Source organism: Acomys russatus, chromosome 10, assembly GCF_903995435.1.
Source record: "Acomys russatus chromosome 10, mAcoRus1.1, whole genome shotgun sequence".
Lineage (NCBI taxonomy): Eukaryota > Metazoa > Chordata > Mammalia > Rodentia > Muridae > Acomys > Acomys russatus.
In genome coordinates, this window is record NC_067146.1 from 5,723,926 (window position 1) to 5,747,848 (window position 23,923).

At 41.9% G+C, this 23,923-nt stretch overlaps 1 protein-coding gene across 6 annotated transcripts in view; it reads left to right on the plus strand.

Annotated features, from left to right (window-relative positions):
• Dgki (diacylglycerol kinase iota) overlaps positions 1-23,923 on the plus strand; it is a 438,758-nt gene that overhangs the window by 394,838 nt on the left and 19,997 nt on the right. The gene's annotated exons all lie outside the window — the stretch shown is intronic.

Genomic DNA, 23,923 nt, shown 5'->3' on the forward strand with positions numbered 1-23,923 from the left:
CACTTCATCATTTCAATCGCTGCTGGAATCACCTCCTCCTGCCCAGGCGGCTTCTCCAGCCCTGAGCTCTTGGGTCCTTAATGCTCTTGGCGTGGTGGTTTTCCAGGCTTCTCAAAATGTTGTTCTTAGAGCCACCGCCCGTGTTGAGCAGGCAAAGGACGTTTTCCAATGAGTGCCTGCCTTGGTACACAGTGGGAAAGAATCTATGCGAGCTGTAAAAGTGACAGAGGATTAATATCCAGAATACTTAAAGAACTAAAACAAAGCAAAACAAAAAGCCCAATCAAACAAAACTCCCCAAAATCCAAAGAATTATGAAAAGAAAGAAATAATTACCTATTCAAAAACAATGGGCCTAAGACCTGAACAGAGAATTTGCAGAAGAATGGTGAGCCAGGCCCTTTTAAAAGAACACCAATAAGCTGCTTGATTCCCCGGCAACATCTGAGTAAGCATCACTCTTATGCATGCGTATACACACACACACACACACACACACACACACACACACACACACACACACACACACACGCCGCCTCTTGAACAGTCATCAGTGATGGGTCTCATTATGTCAGTGGTCACAGTAAATAGCGGACAAGGATGGCAGTGGTCGTCCTGGAAATGGAATCACCATGGTCTCAAGCATCAAGTCTGTGGGGTCAGGCTTGGGGCTGACTGTAATTTATAGTATTGTCACCATCACACCTAATGATATGGTACAAAACTTTTTGGGGTTTCAAAATCTCTTCCTTGTTAACTCATTTTTCTGGCTTTTGATTCTTGTTTTCAATTTTACATTTAGTGTGGGTGTGTGTACACATGTGCACATGTGTGTACGTGTGCACACCTGCATGCCACAATGAACAAGTGGAGGCCAGCGGATGACTTTCAAGAGTGGGTTCTTTTCCTCTCCTGTGTGGTGGGTTCCAGGGAGTGAACTCAGGTTGTCAGGCTGGACTGTAAGTGTTTCCACCTACTGAACCTTCTCCTCCGTCCTTAACTCGTTTTTCTTTTCTTTTTCCATATGTGTGATAGTATAAGTGAGCACTGAACTTCTATGCAATTACCCCACCACTAACTTATATTCCTCACTCTCTGTCTTTGCAACTTGTTTTGCCCAGGTTGTCTCTGAGTTGACTCTGTAGCCCAGGCAGGCAGGGAACTACGTACAGTCCTTCTGTCTCCGTCTCCCAAGTAATTAGGATTCCAGGATTGTGCTATTAGGCTTGATCATTTTTCTAACATAAACACATGCTTGTATACTAAGATGGATAGATAATATGTATAAATTCTAGCTGCTTATTTCAAATAATAACTGAAGGATCCATTGTGAACCGTTTTCCAGTTCAAAATATGAAACGTGTATGACTTGAGTTTTCTGGCTGTATTAGCTTCCCTGTCTCCCAGAAGTAATTCTGTTTGCCTACTTGTCAGCCATGTCCTCATTCTTTTTCATTCTACTCCATGTGATTACCCCACATGTGAATTTATGTGTGATTGTACATACATACATGTGTATGTGTGTACATACAGTTTTTCCCAGTTTGAACCTTTATAAGGTGAATTGGATTGTATATTTTTTTGTGTGATTTGGCATGAACATTTAGGTTTTTAGAAAATATTATTTTTCTTTGTTCTTTGACATTCTCATACAATGTGCTTTGAAGATAATCCACTCACTCTGCCCCATCCCCAGCTCTTCCCTGGGTTCTCGAGTGTTTCCCTGCCGGCTTCGTGTCCTCTTTCTTCATATTGTTACTAATGTAATTAATTAATAGTTAATCCTGAGTGCAATTGATCAGTGCTGGCCATAGGTGTGTGGGTGTGTGGCCATCTAGTGAGGTATGGACAGCATAGCAGCAACCCTGTTCCCAAAGTAGGGCGACTCCCTCCCTCAGCAGCCATCAACTGGCCACAGCCCCTCTGCTTAGGGCTAAGGGTGGGGCTTTGGACCCCTCCCCTGTCAGTGATGTGTGATTGCTGGCTTGACCTTGTGCAGATCCTGTGTAGGTAACCACAGCTGCTATGAGTTGCTGTGCAGTCTCCACGCCATCTCCAGGAGACAGTGTCCAAAGCCTGCCTTCCATAACTCTTTCTGGTGTCCTTGTATGCGAATCCCTCTAATGTTTAAGCCTCTCTCTCGGTGGTGCTGTCTCAGTTAGGTGGTAGACTGTGCCCAGCTTCAGCTTCCTGGGTAAATGCAGGGAGTGTATGATCAGCCTCGGTGATAACAGCTTCTCTTGATGCGCCAGATGATGCTTGAAGTGGATGGATTAAAAGCTATTTGCCAGTCTGACGGTGGTGTGGCACTGTATCTTCTGATGTAGCATATTGGTGGAGCATCTTTTCATGCACTTGTGGGCCACTTGTGTTTGTTCATCTATGAAATGGTTCACTTCGTTATTGGGGCAACCTCTCTCTCGCTTTTGGGTTATCTGTTTCTTAGTGATTCCATAAACATAGCTTTGTGTGTCACAAATACATTTTTTCTTCTCTCTGTTATAAATATTCTTCAGCTTGTGGGTTACATCTTTAAGGCTCCTTTGGGTTTCATCCAGTAGACAGATGTTCACTGTTTTAAAATATTTCACATTATTGGTATTTTCCTGTAGTTGATGTCTTTGGGGTATTTAAAGGAATTTAACTTTTTTCAAAAAGAAAAAAATTGCATTTAAAAAAAATGATTTTTGTGGTTTTGTAAGAAAAAAAGATACAGTTTTGCTTTGGGTTTTATTGCTTAAGAATTCCTATAAGCATATGATCTGTTTTTATCAGACCCCCCTCTCCTCTCTAATCCCTGCAACACTCTACCGCCATTTTTTCTCTTTCAAATTCATATATTTGTTTTAGAGTCTAGGGAGTGTACTTAGTGCTGTCAGTATGTGTGTGCTCATTCACTGGTTTCTAAAGCCTATTCTGTCTTCTTGGTTTTTTTGTTTTTGTTTTTGTTTTTGTTTTTTTTTGTTTGTTTGTTTGTTTTTTTGTTTTTGGTAACTTTATTTTAGATTTTCTTATCAGATTTTTAAAAAATAGAATATTTTTATTAGATACAAATTGTCTAATTAAATAACAAAACTACAAGCATTCATACTTAGTTTAAATATAGTGTAAAAAAGAAAGTATGGAAAATTCAAAGAGAAAAATTATAAACCAACCCATATAATAACAGGTTGATAAGGTGACATAAGATTATATATGGGAGCCAGAGGGTTGAGGACGCCTGGAGAACACAGCGCACACAGTCACCTAAGCAGGGTTCATAGGCACTCACAGTCTGAAGCAGCAAGCACGGAGCCCGCATGGGTCTACAGCCGGGTCCTCGGCACACATGTCACGGTTGTTTATTGTGGAGTTTTGTGGGACTCCTAACAGTGAGCCTTCTGCCTGTTCTTGTAACCCTTTTCCTCCTACTGGGCTGTCTCCTCTAGCTTTGATAGGAGGGGTTGTGGCTAATCTTGTGATAACTCATTGTTTGCCTGATATGCTGGGAGGCCTGCTCTTTTTCTCTGAAGGAAAACAGAGGAGCAGTGGATCTGGGGGAGAGGGGAGGTGCAGTAGAGGGGTAGGATCTGCAGTTGGGATGGACTGTGTAAGAGAAGGCTAAAAAAAGTATGTGAACAAAGTGTTACATACATCATAATGACCGAAGGGCATGGTTATCATGGAACACTTTTCAGCTGATCACAGAGAAATGATTGTTACTATCACAAATCCTTTTTTCATCACGTGAGGTATTTCATACATGTGTACTATATTTACGTCATTTCCATCTCTTCATTTCCCCTGTATAATTTCTCCCCATCCCCTCCTATTCCTGCTCAAATTCACAACCTCATCTTTCTATAATTGTTGCTTTACATGCATACGTATATATCAATATATATGCATGTGTGTGTAACTACACATGATACATATATGGACATAGGCATACGCACACATACACCACACCCACACACACACACACACACACACACACACACACACACACACTTCAAACTGCTGAGTCTACTTACTTGTATGTGTATGTGTTTAGAGCTGACCGTCTAGGTGAGATAACCCATCAAGATGTTCACCCTTGGAGAAGACTGATGCTCTCACCTCTCCGCACTGACTGATTACCTGGAGGTCTTCATCTAGGGGTAGGACCTCGTGAGAGTCCCTCCATCATGGTTGGCATGTCAGTTAGTTCAGTCACTGTGTAGGTCTTGTTTAGGTGACTGTATTGTCAAGATTTTTATGGGCGCAGAAGACATTGCATCTCCCAACCGAAGGCCTAGTACTCTGGCTCCCACAGTCTTCCTATTCTTTCTGTAATGCTCCCATAGCCTCAGAGGTTGCGTTGTAGATAGATCAATTGGGGTTCAGCACTCCGTGATCAGTGTTTCTCTGCATTTTGACCAGTTGTGGGTTTTTGTTTTTGTTTTTGTTTTTTGCAATGGTCTTCATTTGTTGCAAAGAGAAATTTCTTTGATAATGTTAGCAAGAGCTAAATTCAACTGTGGGTATGAGGATAAGTGTTTACAAGGGGTTTGGGAAAGTAGCAGTAGTAGGCTCTCTTTGACGGTCCATGGTCTTACCAGCCATAGGTGGTTGGTTAGGTTTACAGTACCAGGCCTGATTTCTTCCTCTTTCATAGCTTTGAAGTCTAATTAGATGGCTATTGGTTACTCACAAGAGAAGAATGCCAACATTGTAATAGATTTTCTCATTTGTTTTATTGCTCAATATGTCTGTTACTTTTAAAAGTTTTATTTATGTTATGTATTTGAGTCCTTACATGCAAGCCCAGTGCCTTTCAGGGGACAATAGAGAGCATCTGATCCCATGGAACTGGAGTTACAGGTTGTGAGTTGCCAGGTGGGTCCTGGGAACTGGACCTGGATCCTCTGCAAGGACAGTATGAGTTTCTAACTGCTGGGCCATCCCTCCAATCCCAGCACTTGTACCAAAACCACACTGTTCTAATTGCTCTGACCATGACCTAGACTGTAGTGTCTGATAGAGGATAAACTCGCATATTTGTTCTTGTTCAGAGGGCTTTAGTAGCAATGGCCTTTTGTAATATTAAAATTCATGAATACTACTATTCAATAGTATTAAAATTTCATGAATAGTCTGGAGAGATGGCTTTGCTCAAAAGTTGAGAGTGAGTGTTGCTCTTCCAGAAACCTGAGATAGGATCCCAGAGCCACACCACATTAACATGTAACTTCAGCTGTAGTTGGTCAACATCATCTTCTGGCTCTCCTGCATATAAATCTCCCCCCCCCACACACACACGCAGACACACATGCACGTACACACACCACTCACAAATTTAAAAAAATCTTCAGTTTTTTAATGAGTATCACATGAGTTTATAATTCACTATGGAGGAGATTAATGTCTTTATGGAAAAAACTTTCAGTTCCTAGTTGTAGCTTTTATATTTAATGGGATATCATTATCAGTAGAATTTTATAGTCTCATCATTTTCTGTTCAGTACATTCCCAGGTACTTTATAGTATTAATGATACTTCATGTGTTGTGATTTTACGGTTGCATTTCCTAAGCCTTCCTTGCTGGCATACTGCAGTGCCGTTGACTTTTAAAAGCTTGTGTCAGCATCAGGATTCCTGTTACCCATAACTTCATAAACTTTACATAAAGGGCATTTCTGCAGGGAGATATTTCTGCATAGGCAACATCGTCAACAGATGCTGAGAATTTTGATATCAGTATGCTTTGCATGTGCTTTTCTGTCCCTCTCTACTCTGGGACAGACTGAATAGATGTCCCTACGGTCAGCATCATTGCTGATCTCCTGATGTCAAGATGAAGGTTATCTATAGTTTCTGTTAAGTTGATGCTCCATGACTCAATGTAGGTGGTGACAGTTGTTTGTAGATATTTTAAGTCTTTTCTTTTATTTGCATTTTCATATTTAATATAAAATGAAAGTCATTCAGTATCTTTTTTAAAATCTCGTTTTTTTCCCCTTCACCTGTTAACATAATGCATCTCAGCAATTGATTTTTTCCCCAGTGGTAGCCAGTATCATATTCATGAGAAGAACTCAAATTGGATATTATATTTATCTCCTTTATAGTGCTAGATCTCACTTGCTAATACTTTGTCAAGATTCTGACATCTGTGTTCATGGGAGTGACTGGCCTTGGAATTTCTTTCTCATTTTTCTATTTCCATTTATTAGTGAATATATGCTAATCCTTGTTTCATCAAATGAATGAAAAAAATTATTCTCTTTTTCTGAGCTCTGAGATACTTCACCCAACCCTTGACCCATTTATTTCTGGAATACCTTACATGTCCTCCTGATTGTGTTTCACAGATGAGGAAAGGAAGACACAAACCTACTGATTGGCTTGTCCTTGGTCCCAGGCATAGTTAATGAGGCTTAGAACAAGAATGCAGACTCACACAGCCAGGATCTGAGACCCACTCTGAATCAAGCCTCTGCAGTGTCTCAATAACGTCGTCTCTCTAGAGCCCGCACCACCATGACTCTGTTTCTATAACTGAGACATTATAGTTTGTGTTTGGTAGGAACTGATCTTTAAAGATGGTAAAACGCTTGTTTTCATATAACTTAGCATTGAAGAAAATCCATTTTTCCTCATGCGCATACTTGATAGAGCCCCATTTCCTGCTGGGAGCCCTCGGAATTGTTGACATTTAGGTTTTTTTCTTCAGGATCTGGCAGAATCAAGGAGACATCCTTATGACTAGAAAAGTGGAAGATGCATTCCCCTTTCCTGTAAGCCAGTAAAACGTAATGGAGTTGGGAAACAGATGGAAACATCTGCATCCTTAATTGCCTGCTAGGAATAGCTTGCAATATTGACTCTGCGGTATGCTACCTTGCAATGACTGTGGGCTAGCTAATGCCAGGTTGCCAGAGGTTATCCACCCCCCCCCCCCCCCCCACGCCCATATCCAGCTCCTTATCCTTTAATCCCCTGTTGATTTTCTAATTAGATTCAAACTTTTTAAGGCTTGTATTTAGGGCTGATCCCAGTTTAGTTTCTGTTGCTTTCATGAGTAACTTCTATTCCTTTGCTCACACATGCCCTCTGGCTTCCAGTTCCCAGGGGTTCAGTCAGCCATATTGTTTCCATCACCTCCTGCCATTCCCTTGGTCTTTTATTCTGCACTCTCCTCTATATTATTCGTCCCTGTGTGTTGGAGCTACCTCCAGGCACCTAAGGACCAACAATGTGAATTTCTCTGACAGTTTAAATGCTTGCATTTTCCACTTCCTTTTCTTTCACTGATTTTAAAAAATGTATTCCTTTGGAAAAAAAAAATCTCTTGAGTGGTTGCTGCTCTTATGTGACTCTGAGCCCATTGAATGGAAACATTGCCCTGTTCTTTGCAATGCATTGGCACAGGACTGAAGTCCTCTATTCAGGACTTACTGTTAATTTTGCTGCACTCCATGGTGTTGGCAAACAGCTACTTCCAGGGCACATCTTTGAATCCCATAGCAGCCTCATTAATGCTGTTCCCTGTGGTAGAAGGTAGGTCAGCCCTGGTCCTATTCCGAAGAGCCTCAGTTTCTAGTGTACTGAGAGGATGGCTGTTTGCAGTGGTTTCAGTGGGCACTCGCCAAAGACTATGTGAAAAGGAAGAAATAGAAATGACAGCGCACCCACCCTATTGGTCTTTTCCAAATCCGCTGCTGATTTAAAAAAAAAAAAAAAAGGCAAGAGAACAAAACAGTTCCCTGGCCTGGGGTTCCCCAAATCTGCTTAATGTTATTTTGTATGTGCGCTGACCCTACTACGCTCTTCTGCTCCCTGGATTGCGCGCTTTGGATCCTTTTGGTTTCTGTGGAGTACTTTGGTGGTAATAATTTTCTAATTATCTGTGAGGGCAGATCGCTGAGGATGCTGTGGGAGGGGCCTGCTCTTCACTGTGGGAGGGGCCTGCCCTTCACTGTGGGAGGGGCCTGCTCTTCACTATAGGGGGGTTCTGCTCTTCACTGTGGGAGGGGCCTACTCTTTACTGTGGGAGGGGCCTGCTCTTCACTCTAGGGGGTTCTGCTCTTCACTGTGGGAGGGGCCTGCTCTTCACTAAGGTTGATTCACAACAGTGCTGTAAATTGCCTTCTGCCTCAGAGAAGAGTTAAAGGGATGTTTTGAAAATACTGTGAAAAGTAATAAAGTAGAAGGAAAATGGAGCATTTGGAAGGCAAAGTTAACCTCCTGGACCCTGCTTAAGTGGAAGAACAGGATCAACGACCATCAAATGAAGTGCCCTGTCTGGCAACAAAGAGTTACCATAGAGTACCCACCATAGAAACGTGAATCAGGCTTTTCAAGAGAAAATGTGGGTGCTCTGACCTATGGGTTCTATCCATTCATTTATGAGAACAGAAATGGAGAATTAAAGTGAGGTTATTTACTCATGCTAGCTGCATTTATTTAATTTATTTATGTTTTTATTGTATGAAAGCATGTTATCTGACATTAATAGCCGGTACAGCCATGATGCTATTTGACATTTGACGTGATGACAGCTGTTGCCATGTGATCCTCACATGAAGGTAACAGTCACTCCATTCCTGTTCTTCACTGTAACTGAAGTCCTAATGTTCCATGAAGACTCCAGTGTGCTCTGCCCTGATTTATTTACTGATTCCTTCTAGCTTCCAAGAATCACATTAGAATGCGCAATGCTTTTTCAATCAGTTCCTAATAGGCCACTCATCGATGTGTCACTTTGACAAGTAGGCTCTGATGTTAGGAAAGCCTTTGTTTGGTTTTGATGCAAAGTTTCATGTATCCCAGGCTACCTTTGACTTGCTATGTAACTAAGGAAGACCTTGGACTCCTGTTCCTCCTGTTCCTACCCCTTAAATGCTTGGAGTATATGTATGTACCACCACACCATTCAGCCTTGAGAGAACTATGGGTTTTTTTTGTGTGTGTGTGTGTGTTTGTTTGTTTTTTAATCACTTTATGTTTTTGCTTGCCTACATGGTCTCTTGTAACTATCTTGGCTTAAATTATTTTGGTTAGAGATAGATTCATTTGTCCAGGCTTGCTACCAAATCATGTCAACTACATGCTTCTCGCATGGTTTTCCATAATGCTCGTGTATGTCGTCTGGTAGGTTTGGGTGCTGTGTATTTTAGGGTGTTCTTTTCTTAGCATCCCGAGGCGCCCTCTGACTAGCCAGTGTCATTGATCTACTACCTGGGAGCAGGTCATAACTATGTCCCTTTGTTACAGCAGGAAGGCAGTTTGATTCTCCTCATTTCCCTACTCAAAAACCAGAAAACTGTCTTATATGGAAACTACTAAAGCTTTGATTTCCTGAAGCAATCATGAAAATATTTGTTTAGGAGGATATGGTGTCATCACCTAATGATATTATGGTGGCATTTCACAGTCTCTGCAGCCAGATAAAGGCGGTAGAACATTGTCTTACTAGAGAGCCAGATTTTCTAGGAAGGCTCTCCTAGCCTCACTGTTCATCCACGTTTTACTCCAAATTAGCTACATGACCTTGAACACATTGCTGAATTTCATGGTGCCATCTTGGAAATTTAGAGGACAATAGCCATACACGTATCTGATAGGCTTAGTGAGCATTAGGTTAGGAAATAAAGGTGAAGCTTCTAAATCTGTGCCTAACAAATAAAATGTTTGCAAATATCAAAAAGAAGAAATAGAAACATACAAGAGAGAGCATCAACATCAATGTTCAGTAGCCAAATTGGAATACACTTCTGTAAGTATAGCACCTATGTCCTATTTACATGGGCTCCCAATATTAGTTAGTAAAACGTGTTACTTTGCAGATTTCCCAGGGCTAGGTATTTCCCTCAGATGACAGCCCAATAGGCAGAGGATGACTTCTCTCATTGTGAGTAAAGCTTAGTCACTCTCGTTTAATGGCAAGGCTGGGCCAGGAGAAGTATCACGATCTGCCCTCCACAAGCTGGGTAACTCTTAGAAAAGGATTCCTCTTCATTCTTGGTTTTTCTATGGACCAGGCTGTGCTGGCTGCCTCGAACGTCCTCTTCAGCTCTGTGTCTCTGTTTGCCTCTGAGAATATCTGCAATGAGACGCGAGGGAAAAGCAAACACGACACCTACACCTTTGAAGAAGAGTTGGGCAAACGCCTGTGTGGTGACTCTAAGCCATGCGTGTAGATTTTTGCGTACAAGTGTCAGGCTGACACCTGTGCTGATGATGACAAGGCACCACGCCACTACAGACACTTCATTATGAAGAGGAGAACCAGCTCTGCCAGTGTGTAAACACACTCTAGGGAGGCTCCATATTAGTCACTTCCTTCAGCATAGGGAGGCTCCATATTAGTCACTTCCTTCAGCAGGAAGTGATTCTCTCTACAAAGCAAAGCTGTTCCTTTTAAAAAGGAAGAGTTGTAGGGAAGAGTAGGAGAATGGAAGGTCCGGGAGGGAGCTGGCAGACCATGAAGGCCAGCGGATCTGGACCCGGGGGGGCCCTGCACAAACTGATGCACCAGCCAAGGGCAATGCATGCAGAGAACCAAGATGCCCTCTTGAGATGTAGCTGATGGACAGCTCGTTCTCCATCGGGGTCGGGGAGCTGAGCCTCTGACATGCACTCTGGTGCCCACAATTTGGTCGCTGCCCCTTGGCAGGATGGTCTTCAGGCACACAGAGGACGGAGGTACAGGCTATCCTGATGAAACCTAATAGCCTGTGGCCAGACAGTAGGGTAGGAGGGCCCCCCAATCAGAGGTCTAGGGGAGGGGAATAAGGCAGAAGAGGGAGGTAGGGTGGGGATAGGAAGACAAGAGTGAGGGGATAGCAATCAGGATGTACTGTGAATAAATTATAATAAATAAAATATACATTTTTTTGAAAAGGAGAATCTAGGGAGTTGGAGAGATGGCTTAGCAGTTAGAGCACTGCCTGCTCTTCTAGAGGTCCTGAGTTCTATTCTCATCAACCACATGGTGGCTCACACCCATCTTTTATATTATATATTTTCATTATATTATATATAATCACTCTTCAAAAGGAGAATCTATAATCCAATAGAATCTGCTCTCTTGTCTAGTGACAGGCATTTCCGCTACCCATCACCCTACCAGAAGAAGGAAATTGTTTTGGCCACAGTGGATCTTAAGCCATCAGTGTCTCTGTTAACAGTGTGCGCTGTGTTCCTCTGTCTTTCCAATCGCCGTACCTTCTTTAACTCACAGCACTGCCTTCCCATCCTCAGAGAGAAGAGGCCTCCCACACTGCTACTCTTCCTTGACATGTCCTCTCGGACATACATGTTTTGATATATTTTGTACATTTTTTAACTTTTAGGAAGAAGATAGTCTTGACCAAGATTACATTATGAAAATGAAGTTCCTGGGAGCTTTATGTGATGGTGATGGGGTGGGAAAAGTGATGCCGGGCTCCTGCCTCTCGCTTGGTTTTGATTAAGCATTTTTCTCTATGTATCCTGTGGACCCTGTTTTCTTGGCTCACTTTCCTACCCTCCCCTAGCCCTGTTTCAAGTGCCTCACGTTATCAGGTGATGCTGAGTATCACCTCTTCTTCTAAGCTTCTGTGCTAGCTGCTCTTCTCCCATCTTTTGTGCTACAGAAAACTTTTCCCTTATGAACCACTTCTTAGTCCCCCAAGGCAACTCTACTCTACATGGCTGTTTCTTTAATGGTCTATGGACACATTTGGCTGTGTGGGGATCCAGGGGCTATCTTTCTCCCCAGTCTTTTCTTTCTGAAGAGTGAATTCCTGTGAAGAATGAAGGTCCAGCCTTTATTTCACTTTATAAGAACTGGGCCATAAAACCCTTCGTGAGTGCCATTGGTGGCACCCTTCCACACTGACGTCTAGCTGACATTTCTCTGCTGAGGATGCCCAGAACTCAACACTTGTATCAGTGCTCTTGCTTCTTAGGCATAGTATTGCTCGGTATGAGACAATGGGAGTTAACCATCGCTTTTTACTTCTTTTCAAGTTAGACATTCTAAATCTTTTTATCCTTCCAGTTGATTATCTGTTATGTGCATATATGGGGAAAATGAAAAATATATTTCTATAGCAATCGCAAGCACACATTACCTCCTCTGTCACTGCACTACTGATTTTCAAAATTTGCACATTTTTGTTATATGTATTGTGCTAACATCTGCTTCTGAAAGTAACTTTTGCTGTATTTGCTCCTCTTGGTTTTCCCTTCATTCCAATGAGGCATGTTTTAGCTAACACCATTCTTCTTTTTTTTTTCTTTTTAATGCCTCATTTTAGAGAGAGTGGCCAGTTGTGTTAGGAACTGATAAGGTGCTTAGTGTACCACCTGGTAGCCATTTGACTCATAAACCTCTAATCTTCCGGAGCTCTAGAACACAGTCTTCCTTGAATCTTGGCCTTAAGCTCCATTCCCCCTGCAGTGTGGATGTATGGCCAAAGCCAGTAGCCATCTATCCTTTTCAGGTTCCATCCGCAGTTTGTTCTGAATGCACTGTGTGTAGACTTATCTCCACTCAGATTCCTTTTAGAGGTGCCCAAGGGCACTGAAAAATAGATCAAAGAAGCTCAAGAAGGCCAGTGGCAGAAGGAATGCCAGCCCGAGAGCGATGGAGCCAGCGTCCCAGGTCTACTCATGGCCTCTATAAAAGTCAAGAGGAGCAGTGGATCAGCACACCCTCTCCTGCTGTGGGCCACCTTCCTTTCTTGGATGCTGAGCAGGCCTTCACTGTAATACTCTCTCAATAGACTATAGCTTTTTCACCCAAATGACTGAGAAGCAAAAATAAACAAAGTGAGTCCATTAAAATTAAGTTCTCTCAACGTTATAGGAGGTTATGGGAACTTCAGAGAACACTGGCATTCTTTTTGTGTATCGTATCTAGTTCAGTTTGCAATATGATAAACATCTTTTTTTTAACTTGTTTTTTTATATATACTTTTATTTTATTACACATGTGTAAAACAAACTACATACAGCAGGGAGAACCATGTGACAATCATGAGAATACTGAGTTCTATATATGTTACATTCATAGTGGCATGGCTATCTGCATTCGTCTCCTTTGAAGTAAGTGTTTTTCCTGTTTTGTTGGGTCTAGATTTCCGAATGAGATTCAATATCTATCTTATCTCAACTCTAATAGCTTAACTTCTTTATCTTGATTTAAAATGATCTTGTCCCCTAACCAGCTAAATTTGGTTATAGAACTATACTATCTTGTCTTCAATGCCCCTCAGAGACTTGAGAAGGAATAAAACTTAAATTCCAGAGTGAACCAGCTGCATTACTTCATTCAAATGTTAAGGGAGAAAAGAGAGTGTTATTGTCTACTGTAATTACTTGGGGTTCATGAGTTTAGTAAGGTATTATAACCAGTTAAGCCCTTTACATAAACCAAAAAACAAAGAAAAAAGAAGCAAACCCACGAACAAACAAATAAAAATACCCTCCCTGTATGTACATGCTTAATGTTACTGAGCAAAATAGTTAATGAGACTCTGTGACACTGATGCCATGAGAGTGCTCTCTTCTAGTTGGGGGATAGTTGGGCATTGCATCTGATGGTGGAACAGTCCAAAAGAATGTGGTGAGCACTGCACCCAAGCAGGGTGCCGTTAATTTAGCACTAGAGAAAGCATTCACTGCTCATGCTGCTTGACCTCTAGAGATTGGCCAGAGGGTATTTTCAAGAACCCTGCTGATTCCTTTTGTGATTGCTGTGACATATTTTATACACCTCCACTGATCCCTCTTGTGATTGCTGTGACATATTTTACACAGCTGACTGAAGCCAACACTTTGAGTGATGAAGAGTGTGTCCTCCATTGGCCACTGAACCTATGGAGATTTTTGTGAATTCAGTCCTCAAGGCAAATTATTTAACCTGTGAGCCTGGAGCTAATCCAGACCTGAGGCTTACTACTAGTGTTATAACAAAATAATGCCCATCATGACTTCATATAGCATTCTAGTTCGACTCCTAATGTAGACATTTCTGGACTTGAAGTTTTTGGATGCACCAAGTAAGCATAAATAGATTTCCAAAGGGATGTGAAACATCTCTGGGACTCAGAAACAGATGCCAGTGGAGAATTCTCCTTCCTTCTCCCTCCCACTCCCTCCCTTATTTCATCTCTCCATCCATCCTTCCTTCCTTCCTTCCTTCCATTATTTTCTTTTCCTTTGTGGTACTAGGGGTCAAACCTAGGGCTTTGCACATGCTAAGCATGCACAGTACACTGAATTAAATCACTAGCCCAGAGGGACTTTCTTTTACTCCCTAAAACATCATGCAAAGTCCCTAGATAAAGGCCAAGAACAATTATAAGCAAGTGGACCATGTGGTCAACCACATATACATGCAGTGATTTACTCATTTCCTATACTGTGAAGTTTTCAGAGAAAGGTATAGCCAAAGTCAGGGGGTATAAAGGCACATTCCGCGTACTGTTAGCATAACTTCGGTGCTGGAATTTAAACATACAAAACAACACTTCCACAACAACCAAAACCCAATGAGATGCTACTAGGAAACATCTGTTTGCTGCGCTGTTTACAGCCAATTCCAGTGGGGAATAACAGGAATGAATGGACTCCTGAACAGAGCACATTCTGGTCCCCTGGCAGTAAGGTAGAGTTTTTCTGCTGGAGGGAACACTACATGGTTGCACTTCTATTTTTCTCCAAACAGAAAACTTCTGTGCTACTAGGAGCTTCGAAAGGATTGCTACAGCAGATGGAAAGAATCCATATACAATCATGCATGCAATTATCAGGAGCTAATTGAATTTGAGGGTTAGCTTTATCATTATAAGGAAATGAAGCCTATCCATGTCTCCGGTATATGGTTCTACTCTCTGCAGTAGATGCTCTACACTTTGAATTAGATGTGACATGGGCCACGTTGGGATATAAGACCACTAAAGTGTTAGATGCTGCTGGTGTTTAGCCCCTGTAGTGATGGTGATGAGGAGCGACATAAATTGTGTACTCTACATCTTTTGTATGGTATTTCTCTACCCAAAGGACCCACTGGTAATGCAGCACAAGGATCAAATCCATGGTTCTCAAACTGTGGGCCATGACCCCACTGAGATAGAGCAACCCTTTCATAAGGGTCACCTAAGATCATCAGAAAATATAGAAATTTACATTAGAATTCATAACACATCAAATTAATAGTTATTAAGTAGCAATAAGAATATTTTTTGTTGGGGTCACCAAAACATGAGAAACTGTATTAAAGGGTCACAGTATTAGGAAGCTTGAGAACCAGTGGAAAATACTATAATGAATGGAAATTTTGCTGGAAAAAAGAACTGAAGAAATCAGGGAAGAACCTATCTCACATCTTGTGAGTAAAGAGACACAAGGGGACCAAAACATGTATTGAACTGAATTTTTAATTCAACAAAATGTACAAGAATAGTTTATCCTGTCTTAAAGTTGCAAAACAAAATTAAGAAAGTTAATATACAGTTTAAGGGCCCAATTGCTTTTGTGTCAATGAAAACACTGAATGGTTGATACATTCAAGAAAAATGCTTTGCTCATTCGTGACACGACATGATCATAGCACACTTCACACTGTTCCCTTAAGTAATCAATATGTCATCCTACTTCGCCAGTGGGAAGTTTGTACCATCAGCGGCCCCAAAGACCACTTCTCTAGAGAGATTTCCCCACATAGCTTTTCCTGTATTTACTTGATCAGAAACCCTCTGTCCAATTTCTCTGTTTGTGAGCAGCCTGCCATGACACCTGAGCAACAAACTGTGAAAGCTTAGCTTGCAAAGATGGAATTTAGTATAATCATCAAACACAGCAAAGGTAATCTAACACGTGCTTAATCGTATGGACGGCCACTGTGAATTATGCTAATTAGGCATAAATGGGAGCAGCTCAGAAAATGATTGCAATTAATATTATTTTACATAGACATACTGAGCAAGTCCAAGGGGGTGAGGGAAAGGAGAAATCAGGTATTTCTAAAGACCTCTGTGTTTGAATGCGGGCCTAAAGGGGATGGCTGGCAGTCAGAGGAGGGTATGAGAAGAGAGAGAAGCTGAAATACAGAAAGTGCATTGAAAAAAACTAATCTACTGAAACAGATTCATGGCGTTTCTTATAATAACACACAGGTCTGTGCCAGCGATTGTTGCACAGCAAAGGAAGCTCACAACATCATGGCTGAAGATACGATTGTTCATTTGGCTAAAAGAATGTGCTTTGGCAGGATCTCTGGTGCCCCATATTTGGCCATGTCCCTTTGTGGGGGAGGCCCAATGGCACTCAGAGGAAGGATAGCAGACTACCAAGAAGAGACTTGATACCCTAGCACCATATTCAGGGGGAGGAGGTCCCCCTTGGTCATAGTCATAGGGAAGGGGATTGGGGTGAAAGTGGGAGGGAGGGAGGAATGGGAGGATGTATGGGATGGGATAGAAAATGAGATGTAATATGAATTATTTTATTTTTCAATAAAAATGTGTTAAAAAAAAAAAAAAGAATGTGCTTTGGACAGAGGTTTTCAGAACAAATTTGTCTCTGCTCTGCTGGACGCTGAGCTGCCTGCTATCAGTGTGACCACACACATGGCTGTGACTTGGAGATGGCTTCATTGGAACCCATGGCTGCTCCCACTTGGCTTCCCGTGAGCTGTTGCGGCTTCCTTGGGAAACGATGGCTGGTTCTAAAAGCCCTACCGTGGCAGGGAGCCCTTGGAAGGAAACTCACTATACCTTGGGAGTCATGAACCATTCTCACTGAAATTCTTGTTTGTCCATATTCAAGAGAAGGGTGACACCAACATCAGATCTCACTAGAAAGGTTGTCAAAGACTACATTGCGAGGTGGAAGATGGGGTGTGTAGGAATGAGGAGAGGTATTGCAATATGATATTAGAACGTCTCTCAATCCTTGCCTCTTTTTTCCCCTCCCCAAAAGGTATTCCTTCAAATATACATTTGTTAGCCTTTTAAGATTTAATTTGATAGGACACACATGGTAAAACACATGACATTAGATGGGTAATATGTTCCCACAAGTGACATGGGCAATAAAGGCTGCTGGTTAGAGTCATTTCTCAAAACTAACTAAAAGCCTCAATCCAGCTCCAGCTCAAAACACATCACACTTGCGGTCCATGAGATAAAGCTTGGGGTTGACAAAGCTGTCTTAGCATCAACTTCTTTCCTCTTTCTATCACCTTGTAGCAGGACTAAGTCCAGGGAGCTCGTATCTCCCCTCTTTGAATATGGGCAAACCAGAACTTCAGTGTGAAGAATGGGTCATGATCCCCAAGTGACAGTATAAACATCCTTGCCTGGGCTCCCTGCCACGGTGGGCCTTTTAGAACCAGCCACCATTTCCCAAGGAAGCCGCAACAGCTCACGGGAAGCCAAGTGGGAACAGCCATGGGTTCCAATGAAGCCATCTCCAAGTCACAGCCTTATGTGTGGTCCCACTGATAGCGGGCAGCTCAGCGTCCAGCAGAGCAGAGACAAACTTGCTCGGAAAACCTCTGTCCAAAGCACATTCTTTTAGCCAAATGAACAATCGTATCTTCAGCCATGATGTTGTGAGCTTCCTTTGCTGTGCAACAATCGCTGGCACAGCCTGTGTGTTATTATAAGAAACGCCATGAATCTGTTTCAGTAGATCAGTTTTTTTCAATGCACTTTCTGCACTTCAGCTTTTCCCTCTTCTCATACCCTCCTCTGACTGCCAGCCATCCCCTTTAGGCCTGCCTTCAAAAACAGAGATCTTTAGAAATACCTGATTTCTCCTTTCCCTCACCCCCTTGGACTTGCTCAGTATGTCTATGTAAAATAATATTAATTGCAATCATTTTCTGAGCTGCTCCCATTTATGCCTAATTAGCATAATTCACAGTGGCCGTCCATACGATTAAGCACGTGTTAGATTACCTTTGCTGTGTTTGATGATTATACTAAACTCCATCTTTGCAAGCTAAGCTTTCACAGTTTGTTGCTCAGGTGTCATGGCAGGCTGCTTACAAACAGAGAAATTGGACAGAAATCAAGTAAATACAGGAAGAGCTATGTGGTGAGATCTCTCTAGGGAGTGGACTCTTGGTGCGGACTAAATACAGGGAAAGTCTGCAAGTTGTAGTCCCCACCAGACTGAACAAACTCTAAGCCCATCATTTGCCTTTGAGTCTGTTCATCGTTCAGTATTTACATTCATATAGATAGAGGTTGAGCTTAAAACTACATACTGTCTTTACTTTTTAATTGGTCCTTTGTTTTAAATTGGGGGCATCATGCTCTAAGTGGAATGAAAACCAACTAGGTAATTATGGTAAAAAGCACTTGACCTTAGGAGAGAGGAGGGCAGAAAATGCCTGAAATGAAACCCACCTGTGCCTTTGTTCTTTTGCTAACATCTGTGAGACATGGGAAATGTCAGTTTGTGTTCTAAGCCCTTTGTTTTATGTCTGTGAAATAGGAGTTACATTACAGATAAATTTAGAGTACATAGAAAGTTTCTCCTAACCAGGTCGCTGTGATCCTTGCTTTAGACATGGAAATGCTGATTTTAAAAGATGTAGAACTTTCCAAACCCATGATTATGACTCTCGGTGAAGAAACTAATTTACCTTTGAGATTTTCACACATCATTCCGTGTTCATATTTTTTCCTTTTAATTTTCCTCCAGTGCTTTAAAGCATTTGAATGGTTGTTACCACGGGGAGATGATAATCAACCAGGTAATTGTATGTTACTTTTAAAAGTAAACAATCAGGGATTACATATTAGTCTTTTAAAAATATTTATTGTGGAGGGTTTTCAGTTTGTTTCATATATAACATGCAGTTCTTTCATTTGATGGATTAAGAATTATATCATGGTGGGAGATGGCTTAGAAATTGAGGGTACCCACTGCTTTCCCAAAAGAACCATATTTGGTTCCCAGCACTTATGTTGGGTGAGTCATAGCCACCTATAACTCCAATTTTGGAGGATCTAATGCCCTCTTCTGGCCTCATTTGGCACTGCAGTCATGTGCACACACCAACACACATATACATAAGTAACAGCAAAAATAAAAAAGAATTACAAGCATACATGTGCGTTTGTCACATTGTTTATACCTTTATTCCTGCGTTTGTTGCTACATGAAGAATCACAACTTAAACTTTTCTTTCAGAAGTAACTACACACCAAATTCTTGGGTTATAATTTTTCTTTATCTAAAAAACTTTTTCTCTGTGGCCAGGTTGAAAGCATGAGTAAGCCACTGTATTCAATGAACTAGAGTCCCTATTCTTGAGTTTATTTCTGTTCTAGGTTCATTCCATTGCTGTGGTAAAACACTCTGACCAAAGGTAGTAGAGGGGAGGAAAGAAGATGCTCTTTGCTTTGAAATTCCGTCATCATAGGACATTTACACCTGTGAGTGCTGTAGAGATCTGGGCACACCATAGCCACATTCAAGATGAAAGAGAGCTAAACTCACTCATGCTGTTTGCTTGGTGCTTGCCCTCATGTGCTCAGCTACCTTTCTTACCTTTTATATAAGTTAGGGTCTTGCTTATGAAGAGGTGCCACCACAGTGGGTGGGGTTCTTTAACAATCAAGCCAGCACCTCATAGACAAACCTACAGGCCAAATTTACCTAGATAATTCCTCAAGTGAGACTTTCCCTCATGCCATTCTAGTTTGTAGCAAGTTGACATTTAAGACGAATCACTGCAATTTGCAAAACGCAGCCTCAGAATGTTCTGTTTTTATTTTATTTTTTATTCTGTTTCTAATTTTCAGTTTTCTGTGAAGGAACTGAATCTTGGTAAGCTGATTTGTTTAGGGCTACAGCTAGCTAAAGACAAGATTGACAGTTGGGCAATCTGAGTCACACATATTCACAATATAACTTTTTTTGTGTAAAGACAGGTGTTGTTTGTACTTTTTGATGAAATATAAATTCCAGGAGAGAATGCATTTTGCTTTGTACACTGCTGTATCCTCATCATCTGAAATAAGGACAGGCATGAGGGGAACGTTAGGACTCTGAGCCAGTTACTACTGCTATAACAAATCAATAACGCGCTGTTCAGATTACAGTATTACTCTTAAGAATTTTATTTCTTGTAATCGAGAGTTGAGGAACTCTTAAGAAATGTGCTAGGTGCTAGCACATTTCATGTTTAGTAAAGGCTTCCTCTCTAATTCCAAATGGATGACGACTTTCTGCATTGTGACATGACAGAACGATGCAGAGAAGGGTGGTCTGCCCATTGCCCAGTGCAGAGAAGATGGAGAGACTCGGCAGAGACTGAGTGGCCCAGGGGTCTCTCTTTTCTAAGGCATCGACGTATTTCACCAAGTCAGAGGTTCATAACCTAAAGCTTCACTCCCCTGAAGGACTCCTCACCTCATAGCACCTACACAACATTGATAACGTTTCTATGTGAATTTGGGAGGGATACAAACTTTGAAATTTGTAGACATAATTTTCTCCCTTTTTCCATGTTGAATGTGCTTTTTCCATGAGCACATTCAAGCTTTTAGGAATCCAGGCTTCACAAAGCATGGCTGTGAGAAAGAGACAAGCCATTCCCTCCAGGCAGTCCTGATTTTCTATCTTTGGATGAGTATGGGTAGCCATTTATTTGGAGACATAGTATAGTGACCAAAATAAAGACATTTCATTTGGATGGATTCAAATTTTCACCTCTAAAAATGTTTTCCACTCCTTCTTTTTCAGAAAACTTACTCATCTGCTCAGTGACCTTTGTAATATATTAAACATTGAAGTTCCCTTTGCTTCTGGAAATTTGAAGCATTTGTTTTTATTATGAAGTATCTGTGTGAAAACCAAAAAGAAAACTCAAGAGTTCAAGAAATAAAAAATAATGCTGTAATCATAACAGCTCATTAGTTTGTTTTTAAGCTTGATCCTTCACAAGGTTACTTACCGGAGTTGAATATTAATGGGCCCGAGCTCTCCTTATACTGAAGAGATCTTAAACAACAGTGTTCCCAAGGAAGGACATTAATCAGGGGCGCGAAGGGAGCCTTGTTTCCAATAATGTTTGCATAACAGCTACCCTTGGGTATGTCTGTGGCTTGGTTTAAAAATAAATCGCCATGCTTTCTGTATCCACACAACGGGGATTATTTGATGTTGTGATTTCGTTATATGATTTCTTATGTATTTATGGGGATGTCAAACTGAGAAGCATCATGGAAACAAATAGCCCTGCTCAGGAATGATATGGGGGGAAGTTGAAAGAGGCTCTGCTTGGAGGACTGGTGGGAAAGGACCTAATAGCAAGTCACAGCCCACCTCAGAAGGAGAGATGAAGCAGGCTGGCCTGCTGGATGCTCCTCTGATGTGATTTTAACCCTTTAGTTGCTTCTTAGCCCTCGTAAAATATAATCCACGCATCTACTCTTGACACACAGCACTCACATTAGTGTCATTGGTGCTTCCGCGCATGTGCCGTGCGGCTGCCCTCCTATGGGACTCTTGGCAGTTTCCCTCAAGCGCTGTGTTTTCAAGTTCCATGCTTTTGCTCAAACTCTTCCCTCGTCTTAGGACAACTTTCGAAATCTTCCTTGCCGATTAATCCTACTTGTCAGACATAGGTTGGTTTAAACGTCCCATCCTCCACAGAACCTTCTTTGACTGCACTGCTAGCCATAGGTCTTACCCGCCCTCTTCCATTGATTGGTTAGCTCACATCTTTACATGGACTCTGCACTGAGGATTTCGTCTGTTTCCTTGATTTGTTGTGGACATGTGCCAAGTTAGAGTTTTCATAAATGTTTTAAATGATGACCTCATCTCCTCGCAGCTTTTCCTCTCCCACTTTTTATGAGCACTTCCATTCTGAGAAAAGTTCCATATGGTCTTGAAAACATAAGCCGTGTTGTTGTTTAATATTCTGAGTGGGTTGCAAGACTGTATGAACGGTTCATTCTTGCAGTTTAATTAGCTGTGTTTCTGGTACGATCCGGATAGTCCGCTGCAGCCGAAGGGGCACGCTATAGTATCAAAATCCAGACTTATTTGTACTCCAAGCTGGAATTGCTAATAATTTTCCCCAATTTCTCCTTCCTTGTGATCTGCTATAGGGTTTCTATCCTGAAGGAAAATACCACCTCATGGCTCCTTCATCTGTCCTTCCCATCAGAAATATGTTGTTTTAGCCGAGCTTCTCATGCCCATCTGCACAGGCCAAGTTTACCATTGACAGAAATTTCCCTCAGAATGTGTATGGGTGGGTATGTTCATGCGTGTGTTCAGTGCAGTCTCAGAAATGCTGAAAACTACACCATCTAAAGCCTTTATAAAACCTTTTCAAAACTTTAACCCGCACTCCAGATGTAACAGCATTGTAACTGCTAGCCTTCTTTGCCAAAGAGAACAAAATGGCTTAAAATGTCCACGTCCAGCAAATCGCACAGACCCATCCTCTCATCCACCACTCTTTCCCCAGCACTACAAACTTAGCAGCAGTGTTTTCTGCCACTTTCTAGGGGGTGTCACGGTGCCTACTAGAACTCTCCCTACAGTGAGTTCAAGGCAGCAGGGAACAGAAGCCTAGACTTAGGGGGTTGTGTTATGTTGCTGGCAAACGATGATAAGCCTGGTGCCCCAAGAGCCACGTCACTGTAATTGTCAGGATCCTTAGTTATCAAACAAAAAAGGGAGGCCCAGGATTTCTATAGGTTCTTTCTACATATTAATCCCTTTTCTGTAGTTTCCATTTCTCCTAACTTTTTTTTTTTTATAAAATAGTTTTTTTTTTTATTATTTCATGCGTGCTATAATGCATTCTGATTCCTCTTGCCTCTCTGATCTTCCTTCCACGCCTGTCAGCCGACCGCCAACTCCCTACTAGCCCCTTTCCACAGTCATGTCCTTTTGTTTTGCTTTGTAACCCGCTGGGTTTCCCCTTTTCTTTCTTTCCATTCAGTGCAAGACTAACTAATGAGCCTCTGTGTTTTGCGAAGGGAGACTGGGCTAGCAGAATGAATCCCAGCCAAATGGCATCGCTTCTCCTCCCTGTGCAGAAGGAAACAGTTCCCTCTCCCTTCTCCGTTCTACACATCCCCCCCCCCCACTTCTTCTTGCCTCTCCTTTCCTTCCACCCTCTTCTCTGAAGGTGTTCATAGTTTCTGGCTAAGAGGTGGTGCTCAGCCCTGCAACACTGAACACAGTCATCCACTCTCTTAAATAGAAAGCTTGAGAGCTTCAGCCAGGATGCAGGCTCTCTGTCCTTCCTTCTCTCTCTCTCTCTCTCTCTGTCTCTCTCGTGTGTATACAAATGGAGTCCAGAAGTCAACCTCAGGTTTGGGTCTTCAGGAACCATCCACCTAATTTTTGAGACTGTATTTCACTGGGACCTGGCGTTTGCAGGTAGGCTAGGCCAAGGTCCAAGAGTCTGCTTGGCTCCCTTTTCATGTACTGAAATCATGTGCTCATGCCACCAGGTCCAGCTTTTTTTAAAAAATGTGGGTCTTGGAGATCAAACTCAGGTTCCCATGCTCGCACAGGAAGCACTGCAGTGAGTGTGCCACAGCTCTGGCTCTGCACTCCTTGTCTCTTGATACCGGCTACTAGACTTTAATCTAACAGAGACGTTGCTCACATAAGAACAAAATGGTGTTTTACAAAATGGACTTAAGTTATGTTTCCTCTAATCTTTTCAACTTGCAAGGCTGAGTCCACTGTTTGAATAGTTTTCAGATTGGCATATCTCCTTCTCTCTTTCTCTCTCTCCTCTCTTTCTCTCTTGGTTTTTCAAGACATGGTTTCTCTGTGTAGACCAGGCTGGCCTCGAACTTGCAGCGGTCCACCTGCCTCTGCCTGGCCATATCTCCTTTTCTAACGGCATCTTGTATACAACAATGCAAGTAACTCCCTTTAGGAACCATGATTGTCTTTAGATATGCAAATACTG